Consider the following 14,580-nt stretch of genomic DNA (forward strand, 5'->3'; position numbering starts at 1 on the left):
TTTTTATTAATATCCCCCGCCCCTTTTGCGTTTTAGCCTTGCGGGTTAAGAAGAAAAGAACTAGGGTTCCTTTCAATTTTTTGAGGGTGGGTAAGATACTAAAATGTATTGCCTGTTTAATTAAGGGACAGAAAAAGAAGTTGGTTCGCTACCCTTTTTATTTATTTGCTACTTGGTGTCTTTTTTATTTTTAACTTTACAAGTTAAAATTCTCATGTATCTTTATATATATATATATAATTATTTTAATTATACTCTACAACCACGCACCATCCTCCGTTAATCAAATTCTTTTTCATATATAAAAGAAAAACCAACGGCTTTGATGATAAGCAACCGGTCAAAGTAAAAGAAAGTTATGGTTTCGGTCCTCATAGTGTGAAAGGAAGAAAAAAGATGTACTGTAGGGAGGAAATCTTTTTTAAAGAAATACATATTATATACTATTCATTTTCTTTTATAAGATTTTCTTTTTAGTCTTTGGTGTTGGGGAGTAATGAGGTGGGCAAGCAAACAAATTTGAGAAGATGGTTGTTGAATGGTATATATAAGATATCAACCATCACTACCATTGCTTTTCAAAGCCCATAAGAAAAACCCCCTGCCTGTATTTTCTTATGTTTAAATTGGTTAGGTAACTTAGGTTTAATGATGAGAAAGAAAAGAAGGTGCAAGTGCGCTGTTTATATCCATTTCTTCACAGATTATTTGGTATAAGAAAAACAATAAATGAACATTAGAAAAATATATATTAAAATTCCCTAGCCACATCCTTTGACCTAGTCATTGATTAAATACCAAAAAAGAAATAAAAAACAATTCATAATCTGGGTTTAATATTATGTAATTGATTCAGAGGAACTTCAGAGAATCTTACAGTCTTCCTCTTGTTGAAATGTATGTGGAAAATAATGATATTTTCCTGTTATCTTCTACTTTATCTGATAACGATATATATATTCGCAGCTTTTCTAGCATCGTTATCTTCTCAGACTTTAATTATTTCAAATAATATCGTAAAAGAAAAGAAAAGAAAAGCAGAAACAAAGAGGAGAAAGATCAGTTGAACAACACCTTAACTACGCTCTGCAACCATAAAAAAAAAAAGATAGCTATAGTTATTGAAGTAGCTAAACAATATTATTAAACTTTTAACCAATATTATAAAAAATATTTTTATATAAATTTAAAAAACAAATTAATTTTATAATATAAAGTTGAATGTAAAATTAAAGAGTCTTTGTCCATACATGTATGGTCTGTATTTGACCCTACAAAACCAAACCCTAACCCTAAAAATCCGAATCCTCACGTATTCCATGTTTGCACGTAATGTACTTGCTCTGTAGAGCTATGTTTTTTCCCCCTTATTTTTTAACCTCGTGTCTAATAGAAAATATCATTAATTAGAATGTAACTTAATGACAAAGGATGAAATAGATAAAGAGAGGGACGTGGCATTGAAGGCTCTCAAAATCAGTTACCTAATTATTATGTCTGATTTAAGTTGCTTGAGCCTATAAAATTACCCATTTGTTTGTTTTGTATATAATAATAATAATGATAATAATAATAAACTTGGGTGAGCGTATGGGCGGTATCTAAGCCAAGTAAGGGCCATTGGTGCGCAGTGGATTGATTGGACTTGGCATCGATTTCAATCAACCTGTGGCTCACATAAGGATGCATTACTGTCGCTTTATTTTTCGATCTCGACCCTCCGATTGATGTGGATATTCTTTTCCCTTTGATGTTTCACTTTCTCACTTCATAATATTTTAATACAATAAATGAACTCAAACTAAAAGCATAATCAATTTATTAATCTCAAACAGAAAAGGCTTACAAACAATTTGGGTTTTTCTTTTTCTTTCCTAATACCCTCCAGTATTTGCCGTCACTTTTTCTAAGCGGATAAATCTTACTAATAAAAGAAAAAAAAATCAAAATAAGGTTACAAAACTGAAGGACGTCAATGTCCCCATAAAACACGTATAGAAAACCGAACAAAATTTCACCATAAAAGAAAAAAGACAACTAGGTGCAATCAACACAAGGTAAAAAATTCTTTTATTATCTACTTTTCTCGATCACAATATCCTGTTGAGATATTAAGAAGCAAAGAGGTTAGTAAGGTGATTAGAGTCAGTTATATGTAAAGTTAGTTAGTTAGCCAAGACTTTATAAATATAGAATGTACTATCAGTTTTAATAATATAGAGGAATTTTCACAATAATTCAAAGTGTTTTTAATCTTTTCAACATGGTATCAGAGCTCCGACGATCTTTATCTTTTCGGTAATAGTTCCGTTGCTGCTTGCTGGTCAATAGCTGCGGTCATTCTGGTGGTTTTTTCTGTCGTTGTTAGCCAAGGTTTGACGAACAGTCTTAGTTAACTAGTTGATTGTTGTTGTGTGCCTATGCCAAATGTTCATTGGGCTTGTGAAGTAAGTCGGAAGCCCAAATTTGGTCATTTATCCCCAATTGGGGTAGTAGTCTAGGGTTTTCTTTTCCAAATTGATCAATCTGTTCCTTCTCCTTGTTCGTTGCTTCTTGGTGTGTTTTTATGAATAGTAGAGGCGGTGAATTATCATGAATCCCTCTGAATCAACCATTGACTTCAATCACCCACTATATTTGCATCCATCTGACACCCCAAGAACTTTGTTAGTTTCACATCACTTACTCGGTGTTGAAAATTATAATGTTTGGAGTCGAACGATGAAGATTGCACTGTTAGCAAAAAAACAAATTGGGGCTGGTGGATGACACTTGTCCTAAAGATTCATTGCCAGAAGAAATGGGTTACCAGTGGGAGAGGTGTAATGCGATTGTGCTCTCTTAGATACTCAATACTGTCAGTAAAGAACTTTCGGCCGGAATTGTGTTTGCGTCAAGTGCAGCAGCCGTTTGGACTGATCTTAGTGAGCAATTCCACAAAGTTGATGGCTCAAGAATTTATTTCTTGCACCGTGAGATTGCTTCTCTTCTTCAAGGTACGGCCTCCATCTCGACATATTTTACAAAGCTTAGGTTACTTTGGGATGAGTACAATGCACTGGTGCCGACATCTTCTTGTGGGTGTATTCAGTATCGACAGAATGTTACTCTTGTATCATAGCAGAATTTGTTTCAATTTCTTATGGGCTTGAATGAGACTTATAATGCTGTGCGGAGTCAAATTTTGTTTATGGATTCTTTACCTACTGTTAATAATGCCTACTCGATGCTTATGCAAGAAGAGTCGCAGAGAAAACATAATTCTAGTAATATTGGAGTCGATTCGATTCCGTTTCTTCGGTTCAAATGGTACAGAAGAAGGCTTTTTTGGCACTTGTGATCATTGTAAAATTAAGGGACATAAAAGGGAGAATTGCTACAGATTAGTTGGTTACCCTGCAGACTTTAAATTCACAAAGAGGAAAGCAAATACTGGCTTAGATTCTGTTGTGAATAACGCTGCTGCTGCTACTGTTCCTGCATATGGCAATGAAGTTGTGGATTCCCTTGGTTCTAGTCCACAGATGCCGATGTTTACACAGGAACAATATTGCCAAATAATGAATTTGCTGAGTAAAGAACCTGCTGTTGAAGTTGCTGCCAGTTTAGCAGGTATGGTTAACATTGGTCACAAGTGGATTGTAGATACTGGTGATACTGATCATATACTATCTGATCTTCAATTCTTAGAATAGTCTGTTGAATGTGCATTGGGTTCATCTTGTGTTCGACTTCCAAATGGTTCTTCTGTTTCCATTACCCATGTTGGTACTTGTAATATTTTACCTAATTTGCAGTTAACCAAAGTTCTTTATGTCCCTAATTTTTACTATAATCTTCTGTCTGTTTCAAAACTTACTAATGACCTTAATTGTGTTGTTTCTTTTTACCCCCAAATTTTATCTTATACAGGATCTCTCCAGTGGAAAGATGAGGGGGATTGGTAGGGCACGAGGTGGTCTTTACATCCTCGACCCATCTCGATAGACTAGTGTGGATTCACCCAGTGTAGCAGTTGTTTCTTCTGTTGACTCGTCATTTCTTTGGCATACCCATTTTGGCCATGCTTTAGTTTCAAAACTAAATAAGGTTCCTAACCTTTCTTGTACAATTTTAGATATAGATAGTATAAAAAAATGCTCTGTCTGTCCGCTTGCTAAACAAACTAGGCTTCCCTTTCCTGTACATATAACTCGTGTCTGTGAGGCTTTTTCTCTTGCTCATATTAACTTGTGGAGACCCTATCGAGTTTCTACTCATAGTGGTCATCGGTTTTTTCTCACAATTGTTGATGATCATACCCAAATGACATGGGTTTACTTGTTACGAAATAAAAGTGATGCACTTATTTCTCTCAAACAATTCTTTGTCTTAGTAAAAAATCAGTTTTCCACCACAATTAAGACTATTCGTAGTGATAATGGGACTGAATTTTTTAAAAATGAGTGCAATGAATTTTTTCATATGAATGGTATTCTTCATCAAAGTTTCTGTGTTTATACTCCTCAACAGAATGGAGTTGCGGAACGAAAACATCGACATTTGCTGGAAGTAGCCCAGTCATTAAAATTCCAGTCCCACATGCCTAGCAAATTTTGGGGTGAATGCATACTTACTTCTTGTTTTTTAGTTAATTGTTTGCCTACTCTTGTTTTAAATTAGAAATGCCCTTTTGAACTCTTGCATAAAATTGCCCCTGATTTTTCTCGGCTGAAAGTTTTTGGTTGCCTAGCTTATGCTACAGTTCCTAACTATCATGATAAGTTTTCTCCTAAGGCTATTCCATCTGTTTTTATGTGTTATTCATCTGTACAGAAAGGTTACTTGTTGTTTAGTCTTGAATCAAAAATTTTTTTTGTTAATCGTGATGTTGTTTTTCATGAGACTATATTTCCTTTTGCTTTTCCTACCCAACAGTTTTTACCTTTTCCTGACACTGATAATTTTATTTTTCTTCACCTTGAGCCATCACCTTCTCTTAATATTCCTCCCTCTAGTAGGTCAGTACCCCATTCCCATCCTTCTATTCCTGTCATACCTACTAATACATCCCTACGTCACACTACACGGTCTGTTAAAACACCTATTTGGATGAAAGATTATGTCTGCTCTAACCAGTCTTCCGCGTCTTATACCACAGGTATGTTTCCTATTTCCCATGTTTATTCATCCTCTCATTTGCCTAGTCATACTCAGTCCTTTGCAACCCATATTTCTTCTTTGATTGAACCTCGAACCTATGCGGAGGCCATTTTGGATCCATGATGGGTCAATGCTATGCAACATGAGATTCGAGCTTTGGAGGACAATGGTACTTGGGAGGTCTACTGGTGTTGTTCCCATTGGGTGTAAATGGGTTTATAAAATCAAGTATAAGTCTGATGGCTCGGTGGAAAGGTTTAAAGCTCGACTGGTTGCGAAAGGCTATAATCAGCAAGCGGGTATAGATTTTCAGGAGACTTTTTCCCCTGTGGTGAAACATGTCACTGTTAGAACTGTGATTAGCCTGGCAGCATCGTCTGATTGGCCTCTTTTTCAGATGGATGTGTACAATGCGTTTCTGCAAGGGGATTTGTTCGAAGAGGTCTATATGGACTTTCCAGATGGTTTTCGTAGCCAGGGGGAGTCTCGGGGTCGGCTGCATAAATCACTATATGGCCTGAAGCAAGCTTCTCGGTAATGGAATTTAAAACTCATTGAGGCGCAAACGCAGGGAGGCTATGCACAAAGCAAATATAATTATTCATTGTTCACAAAAAGGAGTGAGGGTAACATAGTTATCTTGCTCATCTATGTTGACGATTTGTTAATTACAAGAAGCAGCATTAACATGATCAATGAACTAAAACAGATTCTGCATCAGAGTTTTAAGATGAAGGATTTAGGAATGCTTAAGTATTTTCTGGGAATAGAAGTGATGAGGTCAAGTGAAGGAGTTGTATTGAACCAAAGGAAATATGCCCTAGAGCTGATAGCTGATCTGGGTCTAGGAGAAGCGAAATTAGTAAGTACACTGCTTGAGCAGAATAAAAAACTTACATCGGTCGAATATGACGAGTCTGTGCCGGCAGTGGCTGAAAAAGATGATTTAATTCCAGATGTTTCTGTATATCAAAGGCTTTTGGGAAGGCTGTTGTATTTGACCAATACGCGACCAGATATAATGTTTGCAGTTTAACATTTAAGTCAGTTTATGCACAGACCGAAAAATTCGTATTTGGAGGCTGCTATCCGAGTGGTACGATACATAAGGAAAAACCCTGGTCAAGGCATTTTGTTGTCTGCAGCTAGCAAACTACAGATGGTTGCTTTTTGTGATTCCGATTGGGCTTCATGCCCTATGTCTAGGCGATCAGTGATAGGTTTCTACGTTAAACTTGGAGAGTCTCTTATATAGTGGAAGTCAAAAAAACAAACCACAGTCTCTCGATCATCAGCAGAAGCTGAATACAGAAGTATGGCGGCAGTAGTGGCAGAAGTTATTTGGTTGAATGGATTGTTAAAAGAAATAAGTATTAATCAACCAACTAAGTCTGTGGTGTTTTCAGACAGCAAGGCAGCTTTACAAATTGCAGCCAATCTGGTGTTTCATGAACGAAATAAGCATATAGAAATCGATTGTCATTTTGTATGAGATAAAATCAAAGATGGATTGATTCAAATGCAATATGTGAGAACAACTGAACAACTTGCTGATTTGATGACAAAGGCCCTAGGTGTTAAACAACATGAGTATTTAGTGTCCAAGTTGGGGGTTAAAGATTTATACCCCTCAACTTGAGGGGGAGTGTTGAGATATTAAGAAGCAAAGAGGTTAGTAAGGTGGTTAGAGTCAGTTATATATAAAGTTAGTTAGTTAGTCAAGACTTTATAAATATAGAATGTACTATCAGTTTCAATAATATAGAGGAATTTTCACAATCATTCAAAGTGTTTTTAATCTTTTCAACATATCCAACTTTAGATAATGCCAACAATTGGATGGAGAAATAGTTAGAATTTTTACTAAATACCTAGATAACTATTGTATTGATAAAAGAAAATCAATATAGTATCATAATAAAAAGTGGCATTTCATATTAACAATTTAAAATTTTTTATTAGTCCTAAATAAAATTATGATATTTATTTTAGGATCTTCTAAAATTTTATTTACTCCATTAAAAGTTTTTATTTACAATATAGTTTTTTGTACATAAAACTTATGATGTATGTTAACATTAAATTTTATTTACTTCATTAATATAATGTCACATAATAGTTAACTAAATGTATTAGAGGTTATACACTATCAATTTATTGAATATTAATTCTTTCTTTTCATATTTTCTTAAGACAAATTTCAAGTAAAAATTTTCATCCACCCACATAGGGATTTTTATATTAAAACATGACATTCTTATCTATAAATGAGTTTTATATTTTCTACACTGTATAATAATGCGTCATTAAAACTTTTTTTTTTGTAAAGCATTAAAACTTTTTCTAAAAATAAATAAAAGTTATTTAGTTTACAACGAATGATATGTTAAAATCTAATTCACTTACAATGCATTAAATATAACTTCTTTATAAGTTATGAACTTTACAGGAAAACAAACATATAAAACATAACGTATGGGTTGTAACTGTCTTTTATAGTTATTGATGGTCCAATCAAATAGAGCAGATGTACCAAATTCAGCTTAATGTAGTTTTGAGTTATAAACTGTTAAAACTTTAAGATTTGGAGATATTGGCATGTGTCTGGGTTGTCGTCCAACTTGACCTAACCTTTTGTTCCACTTTCAGCTTTAATTATATAAAAATGGCAAACTGATCTTTTTTTTTTTTGGGGGGGGGGGCGGTAAAAGTTTTAAGTTATGCTTGTTTTTTTTTTTGGGGTAAAAAGCTATACTTGGTTCAAACAACTTTCTAATGCGAGACTGTTAACTATTTTTGGCTTGTAGTTTAATGGTAACTTTGACTTAATTGATATTGTTCTGTAAAAAATAAATTGGGTTTCTTTTGAGAAAGTAATGGTCTTTTTTATTCGGAAGGTTTTATGCTTTTATAGAATAAAGATTGATTTTTCGGAGAAAGAAATGGAAAATCCATAACCCTTTGTATTGAGTAGTAACTTGGCTTACCTTTTGGTGAAAAAGGTTTATGAAAGATAGCTTTATTATTATTACTACTAGTAGTATGGATGGGTTAATTATTGTTTTTGGGTTAAATTATAGAATACAAAATAAAATAGGATTTAAGTTTTTATACAGTTTGTATACTAGAAAATTACAATCCTACTTTTTTTAGGCATTTAGTTTATCTATTTTTCAATTTAAAATTTAAGTTCAATTATTACCATTATTAATATTATTTTATTAAATTAACGATATGGCATTTTGAAATTTAAAAAATCACCTAATAGTCAAGTAACAAAATATTGAAAACAAACGCCCATTGAAAACCATCATGAAAAAATAATTTTCGTTCGAATAGTGTTAACAAAAATTAACATCAGTATTTTGATTGAAATATTTAAATATTGACTATTTAGACTAACCAATGATATTGTAAGAGTTAAGGGACCAAATTTTGTTGGAAATTAAAGTATATAGATTAAATATAAAGTTTTAGCTTAATATATGGGCCAAAGCTAAAATTTGACCATTTTCTTATGCGCAAAAAAGAAGAAGAAAAAAAAAGAGCAAGGTAAACCTAAAAGAAATGAGAAGTCGCATGTCAGTAGCTAAAACACTTAGGACATTTAAATTATATCTGTTTTTTTTTGACATAATGTTTAGAACTACCTATAGCCTCTCCCCAACCCATAAATAGGAGAATAATGCGCTTTAGCGTACTCGAACCCACGTCCTTCTGCATTGGCAACAATGCTCATGCCAATCGAGCTAAGACTTAATCGACAACCATATAACATTTTAATTGAAAAGTTAACAATATTAATTATTTGGACTAACTAATAACAATATAAACATATAGGGACCAAATTAAGTTAGAAATTAAAGTATAAGGATCAAATCTCAAATCTAGGCATAATAGAGAGGCCAAAATTGAAATTTAACAATTTTTTATAATGTTAAAAAATGCATAATGACAAATTTAGACCTTAATATTGACATCTTTTGTCAATTTGACCTTTATTATTATTTTTAGCTATATTTGGCCTCAACCTATTAAAAAAGTTAATTTGACCATCAACTTTTCAAAAGAGTTGAATTGATTTTTAATAGAAATCTTGACTAAAATATTATTTTTTAAACATAGCGCTTGCATGGAAATTCACATGTACTTCATGTTTTATATGAATTTTATTGAATTTTGAATTTTTACTTTTGAACATTTTTTATAATTTTAAATTATTTGTTGACATGTCATATAATATAAATAGTGTCATTTCAACATGAAGTAATGTGAATCTGTTATGCGGTTGTCACACAAACATCATTAAAAATTAATGTTTTAGTCAGTATTTTCATTAAAAAAAACACAATTTGACTTTTTTTTGTGAGGTTATTAGTCAAATTTAGCTTAAAAAATAATAAGAGCCAATTTGACAAAAGAGGTAAATGTTGAGGGATAAATTTGTTATTATGCCTACAAAAAGCACCAATGTATTGGTGCACCAACGTGTTAATGGAGGATTAAGCCTTACTTTTGTATATTGTTACTAGTATGGCTTCGAACCCACACTTTGCATTGGGTTAATATTTTGGGCCAAATTCTAGAGTTAAAAGTTAAAGGATACAATATGCTCAAAGTTCTTGTACTCTTTATATTACTTCTCATACTTTTATTTTCAAAACTTTATTTTATCTATTTTTCAAATTTAAAAATTTAGGTCTAGTTGTTAACATCATTACAATTTTTTTTTGTTAAAATTCATTGTCCCGACATTCTAATATTAAAAACAAATCTTACTTGGTAGTCATGTGACCAAAAATTGACAATGTAATGGACCTAAATTTAAAAGGAATTTTAATGATTTAACAATTCTTAAAATTTACTTTAGCATTCTAATTAGAATAAAATATTTAGACTAACTAGTGGCATTATAAATGTTGAACAATATTATGTAAAATTTAAAGTATAAAGATTAAATCTCAAGTCCGAAAGCGTACAATATGGATCTAAATTAAAATATGATCTTTTATATAATCTAAAAAATAAAGTGACTGAAATTGAAATTTAATCATTATATAAAGGAAAAAGCAATGCACATGTATCACAAAAGGAAGACCTTATTATATATAGTAGTATTAAAGTATAAAAATCAAATCTCAAATTTAAGTATTGTATATAGATTGAAATTGAAATCTGACCTATAAATATAATCTAAAAGCTAGAAGGACCAAAATTATAATTTAACCATTTGTTAATTATGAAAATAAAATGCATGTGTGTTAGTAGGGGTGTCAATGGGGCGGGTTTTGCTGGGTCCCGCCCCACTTTGTGTAACATCCCGATTTCGGGCCTAGTCGGAACAGTGGTTTCGGGACCACAAATTCGATGACGAAAAAAATTATTTTATTATATTTTTATGGTATACAATTTCATAGAATGATCTTGTGAAAATTTCATTCGAAAATTTCGACATTTGGGCACTCAATTTAGTCAAAAGGACTAAATTGTAAAAAGTGCAAAAGTTGAGTTCTACATGTTAGAGGTGTCCAATTGTTATGAAATTTTAAATTGGAGGTCCTTAAATGGCAATTAGACCATTGGTTAAATTTGGACAAAAATGGACATGAGATAAGTGAAATAGGATATTTTTAAGTGAAGGGTATTTTAGTCATTTAGTAATAAAAAATAATTAAAAAGGGGAAAAGATGGCAAAATATGCTCATCTTCTTCATTTGGCCGAATTTAGCAAGGGGGAAGCCATATTTAGGGTTTTCAAGCTTTCGAGCTCAATAATCAAGAAGAACGAAATCTGGAGTTAGACCCGGGAAAGAAAAAGGTTGAAGACTAAAGTGCTAGATTTGATCATATTTTGTACCGAGGTAAGTTTACGGTAAATAAATGCAATATTTTGATAATTATTATTAATGCTGTTGTTTTTCAGCAATTATGTATTTATTTCATGAAAATATCTATTGTTGACTTAAGTATGAGATGACAAAGAATCAGTGATAAAAACCCCGTTGAAACATTGGGAATGTATCGGATACAAATGTCATGACATTTGGGTAAAGAGATCCCATGTAAGACCATGTCTGGGACATGGCATTGGTATCATTGAGATTATGAGAGGTCTCATGTAAGACCATGTCTGGGACATGGCATTGGCACCGGGATGAGAGATCCCTTGTAAGACCATGTCTGGGACATGGCATGGGCACCGATATGAGAACTCTCATGTAAGACCATATCTGGGATATGACATTGGTAGTACAGAAAACATCCCATGTAATACTATGTCTGGGACATAGCTTTGGCATGTATTATCAGATAGGAGACCCGAGTATCCTTAGTATTCCAAGTGATTCAATGGGCTAGTAAATAGACCATGTTACATGAAAGTTCAGATAAAAGAATAATAATAAATTCAGGTGAGTTATAAGGATTGAGAATATCTCAGTTATCAGTTGAGAAAGAAATTTTAGCAAGGGAGGAGTAAGTTATAATCATGAGTTATTTAAGTAAGCAAGTAAGTAAACAAGTAAGTGAGTAAGTAAAGAAGCGAGTAAAGATTCTAATGTTTGATGAAATTTATGAGTATGATTATTTATGATAAATGTTGTTATTTATTTACTTGTAAAATTACTAAGCTTTATGCTTACTTTCTTTATTTTCCTTATTTTTATAGTATCGCCAAGTCAGTTCGAGGATCACAAGGAGGTCGGAGTTCGTCTCACACTATCTACAAACATCTCGGTATTATGTGATTTTGAAATGTGTAAAGCTATGGCATGTATAGAGACTTAATCATTTTGAGTGTGTTTATATGATATGGCTAATGATTTTCTATTGAAATGGCTAATTAAGAACATGTTTGGTGTTATGGATGCCTAAATGATAGTAAATACAAAGAAATTATAAAAGAGTAAAAATTTGCAATGGAACAGTTTTTGGACAGCAGTAATGACGTGATTTTGAAAAATCACCAAGGATAGTAGAAATGGAATTAGAGAGTGAATGAGATATAGAATTAAATCTTATCGAGTCTGTTTTCAGACAAAAGAAACGGTGTAGGCAAATGAATTTTATATTAGGAGATATTTGAATTTTAGTGAGATAGGGTCAGAGTTGTTTTTGAAGTCCCCTATTCTGATTTTAGAAAATCATTAAAAATTGTACAGACATAATTATGATTCATAATTTATATGTCTATAATCCTTAGTGAGTCTATTTTCAAAAAAAAAATGAGAACATTATATGAATTCTGTAAAATGAGATAACTAATTTTTAGTACAAAGAAGTCAGAACTATCTTTTTTATTTTATTTTTGAAGAAGTCAGAACTATCGAGTAGAGAAATAGGGGAGACTTTAACTAATAAACTGTACCAATTGGCTAACCCAAAAATTCTGGAAATTTTTTTGTAAGAAGGTATATGAGTCTAGTTTTAGAGAAAATTTACGGATCTAAATTTTGAGTTTCATATCTCAAGTTATAATTAAATTAGTGACTATCGCGCGAGTGAACAACGTTACTGTGAATAGTGAAATAAATTATTTTGATTTGTTTAAGAAATCGAAAAATTTTTAATATTCCCGGTTTGGACCCAAATCATTTTCGTTGCATGTTTTAGGGTCTCGAGGATCCTTTTTAGGGACATATTGATTGAACGTGAGCGAATAAATTTTAAAAGTAAATTTTTATGGTTCGAACTGGTAAGTTAAATCAGATAACGCCTCGTGCTCGACTTCGTCAATGGTCTCGGGCAAGGGGTGTTACACTTTGCACCCAATTGGGCGGGGATGGTTTCAGGTTTCATGAGTGGTGGGGTGGGATGGGGACAAAAATTAGACCCACTGCGGGTGGTGGGTGGAAACACAAAAATAATAGACTTTTTCAGCACCTTTTGAGCTCTAGTTCATGCAGTTCCGTAGTAAATTTTGTCAAAATTCATACTTTAATTATAAAATAATTAATTTGCACTTAAATTATTAACAGATTGAATTTTCATTATTTTTATAATAAATTTTCACAAATTTAGTTTACTTTCGACAGTTTTGCACAAAATGTGAAAATTGACTTGGCAAACACCTCGACAGGCTTGAATCGTGAGAGAAATTTTTGCATCAAGTGAACCAAGAGCAAGGCTGATTATTTTCCAGCCAAGGATGATCCAAATGATGATAATTTTATATACTTTATATTTAATTTTTATCCAACTTAAATTGGGTTAAAAATTAATATAAAGCCTGAAAGAGAAAGTGGCCCAGTGTGCTAAGCATTGAAGAATGGTCCAACAAGCAAATTGGAAGCCCAAAACCATCTCAATAAGCTGACCCAATCAGCTTATTTAGCTGATTTAATTACTTGCAAAATAGCCCTCAAAGTTTCCTTAAGCTCTATTTAAACCCCTCCACATTTTGTGCCTTTGAATATTTGCCTTAAGCTAAATTTAGCAAAGTTTGAATTATTCAAACTTGCTCCTTCTGTGGCCAACCAAGGGAGAGTACATGGATGCTAATTATTTGCTATTTTTAGCAACCACTCCCATCTATAAATACCCCTCTTTACTACTCCATTCAACATAGTATTGATTCCCACACATCTCTCTCTCTTTCACTCACATTCTCTCATTTTTTCCCCTGTTCTTGTTCATTCCCTTGCCAATTTCCCTCTTGAAAAATAGCTTTCTTCCACCTTGGAATAGAAGCATTCAATTGTTTGTAGAGGCCTCGATTCAATAGAACGATCAGAGAATAAGAGGAGCGGACTAGTCTAGCTTTAGAGAAACACTGGTTTTGCTTCCTGGTTCCCTTCTCTTTACTTTTCTTGTTTATGTTGTGATTATGAATATGAATAATTGCTGTGTTCTTGTTCTTGTTCTAATTAAAATGACTTAAATTTAATCCGTGTTAGATTGATTGCATTCTTTCCACTTAAATTATTAAAATCATGTTTGTGTTGTTATAGGTCTTGATAAGTTGTTCAATTAAATAAAATCATGCTTATGTTATACTCACATTATAAAATGTAAGGTAACGAATGAATTAATTATTAAACGTATTGAAATTGTAATTAATTGACGCAGATTTAATTGGTGCATGTTTAATCTTTTGAGGTAGCTAAAGGTTAAATTAGCCACATGATAAACAATACATTAGCCTTGCATAACTTGCAAGATTATTGTGATTAAACTGTTACAATATAGAAATATATTATTACCTCACTTAATCTTATATGTGCTTATGAAGATTGATTAATTGTTTGAATTGGCATTGAGAAATGTTCAAGAGATTTGTTAATTTAGTAAGTATGTATGTGTAGTAGTTAACAAATTACCAAGTTTCCATGAAAATATTCATAACAACATGAACGTGGGTTCTACAACATATCCTTTGAGCAAATGGATAGGTAGGTGGCCGTTAACATGGGTGAGGCGATAGGGGAGGTTACGGCTATC

Source organism: Gossypium raimondii, chromosome 12, assembly GCF_025698545.1.
Source record: "Gossypium raimondii isolate GPD5lz chromosome 12, ASM2569854v1, whole genome shotgun sequence".
Classification (NCBI taxonomy): domain Eukaryota; kingdom Viridiplantae; phylum Streptophyta; class Magnoliopsida; order Malvales; family Malvaceae; genus Gossypium; species Gossypium raimondii.